This window comes from Chelonia mydas, chromosome 9 (assembly GCF_015237465.2).
Source record: "Chelonia mydas isolate rCheMyd1 chromosome 9, rCheMyd1.pri.v2, whole genome shotgun sequence".
NCBI lineage: Eukaryota > Metazoa > Chordata > Testudines > Cheloniidae > Chelonia > Chelonia mydas.
The window spans coordinates 12,345,837-12,358,061 of record NC_057855.1 but is presented as its reverse complement, the minus strand read 5'-3'; the positions used below and the strand labels follow the sequence as shown (position 1 = coordinate 12,358,061).

Below are 12,225 nucleotides of genomic sequence, written 5' to 3'. Positions count from 1 at the left end.
TTTTCAGTGTCTAACAAATAATAACTCACCATGGTTAGCTGCAAGGCAACCTGACCCCCCCCCCCCACGTCCTGTGCTGACACTGCTCCTCATGGGGGGATGACTTTCTACACTATTACCATAGCAAAGGGATAGACCTTCACCTGGTTTCAACTGCCAAAGCCTCAAAGCCTCAGTCACATTTCCCACGTCCTCCTCTCCACATTCTTTCTGCCTCCGCAAGCATTTATTTGATATTCTCCGGGCCTGCTGCCTCCACCGTCTACTTTCCACTCCCACCATATTCTTCCTTCCCTCTGTGTGCCAGACAAACAACCTGCTCCGACAGTCCTGTAGCTACCCACATGGGGGCTCAGATGGCAGTTTCTATTTACCCACGCTTTTGAAAAGGGTGGGCATATTGGGTAGATGCTGCCCCTTTGGTGCTGCATGTCCGACTTCTGCAGCCTTTGAGCACAGTCTCGGAAAAGACATTTTAATTACAGCTGGTTGGAAATTTTCTGGCAAAATGTTTTTTGGTCAGAAAATGTTGATTTGTTGCACATGAAATGTTGTGGAAATGCGTTTATTTTTGACCCACTTTCATTTTGAAAGAAAAATTGAACAATAAAAAACATTTCACTAAGGTTAGAGCATTCTGCTTCAACCTTTCCAGAATGCAGCCTTTTGATTTTCCATTTAGAAATGCCTTCTCATTTCAATTTTTAAAACTTTTTCTTATACAATATAAATTTGAAAGCCAAAATCAGAACAAAATATTCCACTTTTATTGAAACACAATATTTTAATAGATAAAAATGATCTCCCTCCCCCAATTTCATTGCATGGGAAATTTCTAAATTTTTGTTTTCATTCTGTTTCAGAACAGAAAAAAAACCCTGAAATAGCAGAATGCCCCATGAAACAAAAAAATCTGCATCCCAACCAATTCTAATGTTAATGTCACTTTGGGAAAAAAAGAGTGACCAGTTCTTCCATAGTCTGGGGTATGCTCCAGCAGAGCAGGCCACAAAAGTCTCATGATTGGTTTGCTGAAGTGTCTTGAGTGACCGAGCTGTGGGAAAGTGCTTTAAATCTGGCCCCTAGTGGTCTAGTGTCCACATCTTATAAACCACCATCTGATAGACAGCCTTATTAGAGAGACCAAGAACTGACTGGCATGGAGACTGACCTATCTTCTTGCTATTACAGGGGCAATCCCACTACATGTGGACATAAATGTAGGATGTGCTCTCCCTATTCTTTGGCTACTGAGAATTTTAGTCTCTAGAGCTGTCAAAACAGCCTCTTTTACAAGCACTACATTCACACACATGAATAAAGTTAATAAATAGCGGGAGTGGATGACTCCTACGAAGTTTTTGTAATGCTGCCTTTTCTTCTGGGAACGGATATAGTATAATCATCCAACTCGCAAAGTAATCTGACGAATAGAGTTTTTAAAAATCGAGCACACTGCACAAAAATGACGGATATACAAATAGATAACATTAAAATATAAAAAATTGGGAGGGGGAATTCATTAAGTGCCTGTTAAAAGCATTGGATTCAACTTTGTAGATCTAGCATCACAAGTAAACTCAAATGATAATTATCTGAAAGGCAAGTACCATGATAACTCTGCAAACACATTACATGTCTATCCTTTTCTTTTCTTTTTTTTTTTTTTTTTAGAAACCCTTAAAAGTTAGGGAGGGACTTGTGCTTTTTAAAAATGTTCACCATCAATATTTTTTTCTCCGCTAGATCTCAAGAAGAAAATGAATGCTGCATAATCTGAACACTACAACATGTGTGTTTATAGAACACAGCATGGAGGGACATCAGTCACATTAGCTAATAAACTCTTTCTTCTATTAAGTCATCCTTCATTACCACCCATCCCCCAATTATATCTATTATTTATTTAAAATTGAAGCTGGCATGTGAAAGATTTCCTTTTATAACAGATTCAGCTAATGGTCTGTTTTCTTGTAATTTATACTAATAATGATTGCCATAATATGTTAATATATTTCAAAGACTTCAACAACTTTACGAGGTAAGATTGCTATTATATAATCAAGTGACTGGTTTTATGGAAGAACCACAGCTTTCTAATAGTTAGCTTAAATGCTGAAAGAAAGGGAAATAAAATATAACACCAGTTCTCACAGATGGTATTGCTAGCAAACAAATGAAAAGGACAGAAAGGACAAAAGATATATAAAACATTCATACTACAAGCCACTGTCTTTGGACAGTATTATTTTCCAACAGAAATGGTGGAAGCTCCATTGCTTGGGTCATTTATTACTGGAGTGGATAAAATCTTAGAGAATCCACTGTATAGAACAATCCTGGGTTGATTCCACGGGGATGGAATAGTCAATCCCTTACTTATCTTTTCCATCTCTAATTTCTAGGAGGCCACAGTACATTTAACTCCTTCACTTCTGAATACAAATGCAACCCCTAGATGTTCAGCAACTGCATATGGCAGCATCTTCTAGGGCCCAATACTGCCAGATGCTTCAGGCTCAATCATAAGCTCCATGCAACATAATATGAATAGCGCCTGAATGGGATGCTACTCCCCATCCCACGGAGATGGATAGAAAGTGGGGGTGACAAGTGAGGCAGGAAGTAGGTGGACCTCACTGACATATCTCCAAAGTACAAGAGCTGGCACAGATCGGGTAGGAGGAATCTGAGTCAGCAAAAGGATTGGCATAGGTTACTTTTCCCCAGAGGAAGGGGGAAGCGGAGCTGAGAGTCACAATCTAGTTCCTGACCTCCTCCTGGAACGTTTTAACTGAAAAACCGGAACATTAACAACAGGAAAAATGATTTTTTTCCCAATTATTTTTGTTTTGAAAAAAGGCCAATTTTTTGTTGAGAAAAAATTTCAACTGGTTTTAGTGGTTGGTGTGTCTATGGGAGTAAGGTATCACTCCTCCTCAGCAGGGCAACAGAATCTGAACCACTGAATACTGGTACCATTCAAACGGATTCAAATCTGTGTCAATGGACGTCAACGGGAGCTTTAGCTGAGTGGAGGCTGTATGAGGACAGCAGGATGTGGCTCCGGAACGTGGATTTGGCATGAGGCGGCATCTCTCCCTTTCACACACAAATATCAATCCATAACATGGGCTGGATACAGCCTTAGAGTCTCCTCGCAGAAACACACTGCAAAGGGGAGTGACAGTGCATGCACAGTAGTGGATATTCACAACCCCATATTAATAATCCTGGCTTCATTTGCTATTTAATACAACAAGGCCTTGTTCGTGTTATTAGTGAACGACCTGCAAGACGTTGGAGGAAACAAAGCTGGATTTGAGCTCCATGAACAGCTGGAGAAAGGGCTTTTGTAAGTGAAACGTTGTTAATACCAATGCCACCTTCTGTTCCAAACCCACAAAAATCGTACTGTATGGAAAGAGTTAGGGGTCTGATCCAAAGACCATTGAAATCCAGGGCCTCAATGACAGGAAATATATTTTAAAAACAGAACCTTATTTTCAACATTCAGTCCTAAAGCTGGAGACCTTTAAAAATGTAATTTTATCACATTTGTTAGTTTACAACATGCGTAACCAGATGCCACTATATTATGAAATAATCTATAAACTATTGGCATGTATGTACGTGCTTAACTTTACGTACTGTAAATCCATTTAAGCCACTTGAGGTACTCCTGGGATATGCCTACACAGGGATGAAAAACCCACAACTGGCCTGGGTCCGTTGACTTGCTCCTGGGGCTGAAAAATTGCTGTGTGGACGTTCAGGCTTGGGCTGAAGCCCAAAGTCTGGGACCCTATGAGAGTTGAGGGTCCCAGAGCTTGGGATCCAGCTTCAGCCTCAATGTCTACATAGCAATTCTTAGCCCTGCGAGCTTGAGTCAGCTGACCCAGGCCAGCCGCAGCCATGCTGCAGGTCTTTTATCCCTGTGTAGACCTACTCACAATGTGTACAGTTAAGCATACTTAAGTTGGGAGGATCAGGGCCTAAGGTTTTAACCAGATACAATTTAAAATCAAGGGGTCCTGGCTTGCACATTGAAAAAGCCTCTGAAGTCAAAATTCCAAAGAAACAGGATTCAGCCCAGGTTCAATCGCAGAAACTAGAGATGAGCGAGTAAATTATCTGACGAGTTTAACCTATTTGAAGAATATCTGTAAGCCATCTGTAAGTCTTTCACATTTATTTGGTATTTGAAATCATTCAACTTTTTATTGCATTTAAAAAAAATCTTCTGGAGTGACTGTCAACAATTCATGGCAAGTATTTGCTGTTTCAGTTATTTGTGTTTGGACAGAAGTCACATGGTAGTCTTTCTCCTTCCTGCTTAGATGAGTGGGCAAGCACTTATTGCATGCTAAAGAGCTGGTAGAAACTTTTGAATTTTAAAATGTTGACGTTTCAAAATTTGAAACATATATGGGGGAAAAAACTGGAAATTTTTTTTTGTAGAATTTCATCTTGTTTGTTTTTTAAAACCAACTACAGAGCTGATTGAAATTCTTCACATTTTAAAATGTCACCATTTGGGATAAAATTCAATAGCTACCTCTGCTAAGTAAAAAGTCGCTTTCCCTGAATATTTGTGCCAGTGCAACTCAGTTGCACAAACTTTTGTGTAAAGCAAGCAAAAGGGATGCAAACGTGGCTGAAACAAATTTATTTAAAAATTGAGCCAATATTCACAGAACATTGATGGCAACATTTTCTGTGTTGTAACGGAAATACTGGTGGATCCTCAGTTGGAGCAACCCTTTCTGGGTGCTGGATCCTTTCTGAGTATCGCTACAGTTAACACAGAGGGATTGGGGGGAGCGATGATAACATTTCATTTCGTTTTACATCATGTTATTTTTTTTAGACACGTCCAAAAATTTTTTTGGTTTTATTTTTGTTTTCTGTTTTCAGAAGTACTAAATCAAACATGGGATGACAACGATTTCAGATTCACAGGTAATCCTGTCATTTTTGCTTGGGAAACTGTAAGATTTGTGCCTTTGGCACACAGTTAATGTTCTTATATTAACCACACATTTTACATTTTTTTAACAACAAGTTTAACATCTTACTTTGAAATAAAGCACTGGACTAAAGTCTTTATAGTAGCTGTGACAATAAAAGAAAATGATTAACAAGTGGTGAAAAATCTTCCAACACAAAGTTCAGGTCAACACTGACATGCACCAGTTTGAAAAAGGTGCCATTTTAATATTTCTTGGGTACATTACATATCAACTTATATATGATAAAAAAAATCATACTTTTAACTTATAAAGTAAATCCCCATCCTGAAAACACTTAGGCATGTAAGTTTCATGCACTTGAATAGTTCCATTGAACTCAGTGCCTCTATTAATATTCGTAATTTCACTCCTGTGTGTAAGGCTTTGCAAGGTTGAGTCTCAAGGTCCCAGTTCTGCATACCTTGACTCACATGAGTAACCCCTTCCCATGTGACTGCTTCCATGATTTTGGCAGAATTAGCTATTGGCGTATGGGTTTGTAGGACAGCACCACGTTTAAATCATCTACTCTCAAATTTGAATGATTATGGGAGATGAAAACTGACTTACTAGGGTGTTTTATCCATGTCTCTGCAAATGCAGGATTTTTCCCTATAGTATATTCTGAAGCTCTCGGGCCAGATCCAGTTGTAAATGACTCATGCAATCGGGCTTCCACTACTTCTCTAGAGAGACTATTTCAAAATCCAATAAACTTCAGTTAGGAATTGTCCCTTGCTCAATTACATCCACCTTGTTATACCCCTTTGACCACCCTAAATACAGTTTCCCTTCTTGGTGTTTACACCCTTTAAATAGTTACCCATGGTCTTCATGTACCTTCCCCATCTCAGTTCTCATTGGGTCAAGCACAAACTTTCCTCATAATTAATCAGTCCTTCTAGTCACTTAATTTTTCTTCCTCTTCTCTAACTTCTCTCCAGTGTGTAAGAACCTTTCCGGTAGAGAGCTGGCCAGAGTTGTATGCATGTGGCTGACATTTGGAAAGCTGCATATGGGATTTGGATGCCTAGTTTCTCATTAATTTTAATTTAGGTGTTAAAATCTCTTAGGCAGCTTTGAAAATCTCAGCATGCAGGATTTAAGGAATTGAAACCTTAGAGAACAAATGAGACGCCATATAAGGAAAAAAGCATAGTTCAGGATTCTTCATAGCTGTGTGTGCATGTGAAGAATAGCTGAAAATGAGGCACGGGAAATATTAATCCCCATTAACACTCAGGTTCTTGCACTCTTTTGTAATTAATGCTAGAGAAATAGTGGCTCAATATATTGTAGTTAACTTCTGTAACTGGGTTACTGTGAAAGCTACTGTGGAAGCTTGCAGTTAATTTGACCTCTTTCTATCAATAGGTGGCACCACAGAGCAGTTGTGCTCTTAGGTTAATGAAAATGTAATTTATTAAACAATCATCACTCCTGCTCCTACCCTAAAAGCTGCAGTTCTGGCTGAGGGAGAATTCCCTAGGTACAGGCAGTGAGGATGACAGCCATAAAGACTGACTTCTGAGGACGCCCTCCCAAGACTGATGTGCAGGGTATGCCAAAGGGCAGGGCTGGGGGTGAGAAGGAGCAAAAATGGACTGTGATGAGTCCACATTTGGTTTCAGGGAATGAAAAACTGATTCTCTCTTGACGCAGAGAGACTGGAATTGTTGGGACTGCATGTGTATCCACCAGGGGAGTATATGCTCTGGGTAGAAAAGCTGGCCCATTCCAAGGTAAAATACTTTTAATCCATTTCTGAATTTTAACTGGTTTTAACATTCAAACTCTTCCCATTATTAAAGTGCATATTTAAGGTGCAGCATTCATTGTGCCCATTTGCTTGAATTAACTAAGGGTCTTCGTGCATTATTAGAAAAATCTTAAAACAAAAAGATATAGATTACACAAATTGGTAATGCAGATTACATTTTTTTCATATAAACATATAGAGAGCCAAAGTCAACCCTGGTGTAAACCTACTGAAGTCAGAAGTTATACAAGGGATGGAACTGACCTGTAACTGGAAATGACCAGAGGACAACAATTTTGTTTGGCAACAATTTTTGAGGTTTCAACATTTTGAAGCCTTTTGAAGATTTTTGCAAACAGAATTGTGTTAAGACATCTTTTCAAATTGAAAAGGTCCGGTTTTGGATTCGGGTCTTTCTCTGATACCTGGACCTCAGAAACTTTCCTGTTGAAAATTTGTCAGAATCAATGTGTGACTGCAAAACCTTTTGGCTTCAACAAAAGAGCATGTTTCGAGAAAAAATGTTCCAACCAGCTCTAGCTGTAATGGGCCGTTTAAACTTTTCACAAGGTTTGAATTATGTAGACACCTTAGGACAACAGGCCTGACTCCCAGTAGATTAAGTCAGGACTTCCTCCTTCCTAAGTAAATAAAGTTATCTGCTGTTTAGGACATGTGATGCGTCTTTCGTCTGAGAGTTTAAAAACTGATGTCCTTTCTGCTTTGCAGGGACAACAACGTTGCCAAGGCACATTTGATAACAGTGAGGATTTGCCTCCACATCCTTGGCTAACGTTACTTCTCCTGTCCCTCTGCAGCGTGTTTCCGACCGTCTCCATGGCTGCTACTCTCCACTGCAGAGCGGGTACATTTCAGTGACACTTTAGTTCATAACATCCTTCGGAATCCTTTGGCTGACAGGAACTATATATAGTTGGATACTTGAGTCCCTAGGAACATAACTGTAGAGATGAAGAGAGATTCTTTTACACTAATAGAAGAACTTGAACTCCCAGGTACTGGCAGTCCTTGACCTCAGAGCAGTTTGAGGAATAATGTATTCCTGCTGTTACATTTGAGGGAAGCAGTTTGTGGGGCTTAGTGTAGAAAAGGGAGTTGCTGAAGAATTATAGATTAAAGAGCTGATATCTGCATTAATAATCTGTGCTGATTCCATGCTCTGCAGGAGAGAATGCCAACACAAGTTTGCCAACTTAACAAGTTCAGATAAGATTTGGAAAAAGCTTTGATCCTTTGGGTGCTTATCTGAACCAAGCTGCTACACCACTGGAGGTTTGCCCGGGAGTATTGAATATGCACCTGCAATTGAAATCACAGCTGGACATCTATGGGAATGCCTCTGCCTTTCACATCTGGATGTCAGCTGTTCCAACCTCTATCTTACTGCCAGGTCTCCTGAACTCTAGAAAACTTCCATTCTGGCAGTTAATAGCATGAAGCGTTCCTCCTGAAAGATAGGGTTCTTCAAATGGACTTCAGCTTTTGCCTGCCATGCCCTTGTTTGTGCCTTACTATTGCTGATGATTAGTGAGGAACTCTAAACGGGTGATGATCTAATCTAGATTTATTTGAGCATAAGCTTTCGTGAGCTACAGCTCACTTCATCGGATGCTGTAGCTGTAGCTCACGAAAGCTTATGCTCAAATACATTTGTTAGTCTCTAAGGTGCCACAAGTCTCGTTTTCTTTTTGCACATACAGACTACTCTGAAACAGATCTAATCTAGTTGATGTCCCACATCTTAAACTGCTATAACTAAGCAAAATACACTGGGAGGTGCAGTTAGAGATGGAATTTCCTGGGTTTGGAGTTTGAAGACAGGCTCTTAAGCTAATACCAGCATATGGAGGGGAGGGGTGTGTGTGTGTGAGATATAATACTGTTGAAATCTAGTATGTGCCCCAAGAATCAACTTCTATTCTGGATGCTTTAGTAAACTCCTTGTGAAGTAGTGGAAAGGTCAGGAACTTTACAATAAAGAATAGAAACAGTTATCCTCTGCCAGGCTTGCCATGATCACATGCTGAACCTCTTTGGCATGCAAAGGAAATTCAAGAGCTGCCTTTCCCATGCGAGAACACTTGTGTTCATTAATAGAGTCCAAAGTACACAGGAAACAGTGAAGTAGTTGTGCAATTAGGTTTAAATGCTGCTTCCAAATTTTCAGACATTAACTGCTGCAACAGGCAAGGCTGGAGTCTGCCTCAGAGCTCTAACCACAGCTTCCTTTCAAGCTAAACTAATTTCATACTCAGCAAAAAACAAAATCTAAGCAAAAAGAACAGGAGGACTTGTGGCACCTTAGAGACTAACAAGTTTATTTGAGCATAAGCTTTGGTGGGCTACAGCTCACTTCATCGGATGCATAGAATGGAACATATAGTAAGAAGATCTATATATACACACAGAGAACATGAAAAAGTGGAGTAAGAGGCTAATTAATTAAGTTGAGCTATTATCAGCAGGATAAAAAAAACTGGAGGAAAAAAACTTCTGTAGTGATAATCAAGATGGCCCATTTAGACAGTTGACAAGAAGGTGCGAGGATACTTAACATGAGGAAATAGATTCAATATGTGTAATGACCCAGTCTCTGTTCAAACCCAAGTTAATGGTATCTAGTTAGCTGACTCAAAAAGTAGCTTCGTCTTCCCCCATCCAGGTGCATACTGCAGGTCTACCCCAGTTTAAGACCATGGGAAAATGATTAAGACCATTACAAATGATTTGACCGAGAGGAGGACTGGGCCCTGTCTGAAGGCTCTCTTCTTACACAGACTATGCTTTAGAAGTGTTTGCAATAACAATGATAATTAATAGGCTTACTCCTGAAGTTCTTTCTCAGGTCTAAATCATGAAGGTGAAATTTTCAAAAGTGCTTTTGAAAATCCTATCCGAAAGTCTCTCAGGGAAAAAAAGCACCAATCCCACAGATTCAAGAAATACCATACACAGCCTATGAAAATTTTCCAAAACAAAAGCAACATTTGGCAACTAGAAACTATTACAGCTGCGATTTTCAAAGTAGTCCAAAGGACTTGGGAGCCCCATTCCATTTGGTGACTCTGGGCCAAGCTACTGCTCTTCTACATCTGTGCATGTCTCCCTTCAAAAGAATGTGGTCCAATGTCCAGTAGAAACAATGGAAAGGTTTCCAGGGACTATGATGAGCTTCGGATCAGGCTCAGAATCAGCAGGGGTCCAGCACACACAACAGGAGGCAGCATTAATTTATTTTTGGGCCTTTGGGTGAGGGATTTTTCCCCCAAAGTTTTTATTTTCAAAGAAAAATGAAACCCAGCGATGGAAGCAAGTAGCAGAGAATTCTCTCTTAGCTGTGAAAAGAGGTGACCCTTAAACCTGGGTATAGCCATGGTTGGGTGACCAGACAGCAAATGTGAAAAATTCGGGACAGCGGGTGGGGGGTAATAGGAGCCTATGTAAGAAAAAGACCGAAAAATTGGGACTGTCCCTATAAAATCAGGACATCTGGTCACCCTAAGCCACAGATTCATTGTATCTGTTTACTACAGTACAAAACAAATTTGCAAATGTAAATGAATGCACCCAAAAGCAACTGGCATCATCACACTGTATTTAGAGTAGGAGTTTCAAAAGAGCCTGAGTGAATTAGACACTTATGTGGCTGAATCACTTAGGCTCAACTGAACATTCCATCCTTACTTAATGGGATCCATCCATTGAATCTCCCTTCCACTGAAGTAAAAGGCAAAAATCCCATTAACTTTAGTGGGAGTTTGCCTAAGCTCTATAGATATGTCCTAGAACCATTAGACTTACTAACACAAGTACCCCTGTGTAAAGAATTTTAAAAAGCAGGTTAAAGGTGACTAAAGGATAGAACTCCTCTACTTCTCTCTTTTTTGTTCCTGGATGAGCACTTGGTCAGCATTAAACAACAAATGATAGGACAGTTTATGATACCCCTACTCCCACTGAATGGCATCTTATTCCACAAATAGTCCCACTGAAATCAATGGAGCTACTTTTGGAGTAAGGTATTATTCAGCATGCATAAAGGAATCAGAACCTGGCTCCAAAATGCTACCACATTGGCCATTACAGCAGTGTTCCTGCAACATTTTAGGCCCATTAAGAGAAAATAATTTAGTAGTGTTAGTGAGGAGGGCTGGATTTCTGGCAGACTGAATGCAGTTCTTAGCCCACGCCATATTTAAACAACCTTTCTTTGAATAGCTTTAATACTAGCTACATTTCAAGCAGAAAATAACCTCACAAGAGAGGAGAAAGAGAGAGGACATAGGTTTACTGTATGTGTGTGTGTATTGTGACAAAGTTCCTGCTCTACCTTGGTGGGTCTTGTGCTTATTGGCGGATTTGCTCGCCTTGGAGCTTCACGGCAGCCCTCAGCTTGGCCGTTTTTCTGAATTCACAGTCCAGGTCGATGCCTCCTGTGTCTGACCAGGAGTTGGGAGGTTTGGGGGGAACCCGGGCCCGCCCTCTACCCGGGGTTCCAGCCCAGGGCCCTGTAGAATGCAGCTGTCTAGAGTGCGTCCTGGAACACCTGTGCGACAGCTACAATTTCCTGGGCTACTTCCCCATGGCCTCCTCCCAACACCTTCTTTGCCCTCACCATAGGACCTTCCTCCTGGTGTCTGATAATGCTTGTACACCTCAGTCCTCCAACAGTCCGCGTTCTCACTCTCAGCTCCTAGTGTCTCTTGCTTCCAGCTCCTCACACGTACACCACAAACTGAAGTGAGCTCCTTTTTAAAACCCAGGTGCCCTGATTAGCCTGCCTTAATTGATTCCAGCAGCTTCTTGATTGGCTGTAGGTGTTCTAATCAGCCTGTCTTAATTGTCTCCAGAAGGTTCCTGACTGTTCTGGAACCTTCCCTGTTACCTTACCAAGGGAAAAGGGACCTACTTAGCCTGGGGCTAATATATCTGCCTTCTATTACTCTCCTATAGCACTCCTTGTCCATGGCCCCACCAAATCGCGGGATCTCCTGGTTAACCTCCTCCTAGCCTTGGCTAAAACAGCCATTTATAAGACCAGAGAGCGGAGGTTGGCTCATGAGGCGTCCTGCGATTGTAGGGCCGTTTTCCGATCCTCAGTACATTCACGCATCCGGGCGGAGTTCCTCTGGGCGGCGTCCACCGACTCCCTTGACACCTTCGAGGAGCGGTGGGCGCTGTCCGAGGTTCTCTGCTCGGTGACCCCGTCCGGTTCCCTCCGCCTGACCCTCTGATTGAGGGACAGAGCGAGAGACGCCAGCCACAGCCGTTAGCTGCTGTGAATACCATCATTATTGTCATCTAGGAGGGGTCTTATAACACATGGGTGTACCCCCCTCCCTCCCAACCACCCACCCCGCAGCCGTGCCCATCTTGTCGGGCACTCTCAGGAGAGGGAGGGTCGGTGACCCTGGGCGTGGCACTAGGTAACTC

General features: G+C 41.3%; 1 long non-coding RNA gene across 1 annotated transcript; it reads left to right on the top strand.

Moving 5' to 3' along the window:
* Window positions 1-6,399: 6,399 nt before the first annotated feature.
* On the top strand, window positions 6,400-8,305 carry LOC122461677. Its single transcript, XR_006283765.1, has 3 exons — window positions 6,400-6,571; window positions 6,675-6,754; window positions 7,501-8,305. It is a non-coding gene; the product is annotated as an uncharacterized LOC122461677 (long non-coding RNA).
* The last annotated feature ends 3,920 nt before the right edge of the window (window positions 8,306-12,225 follow it).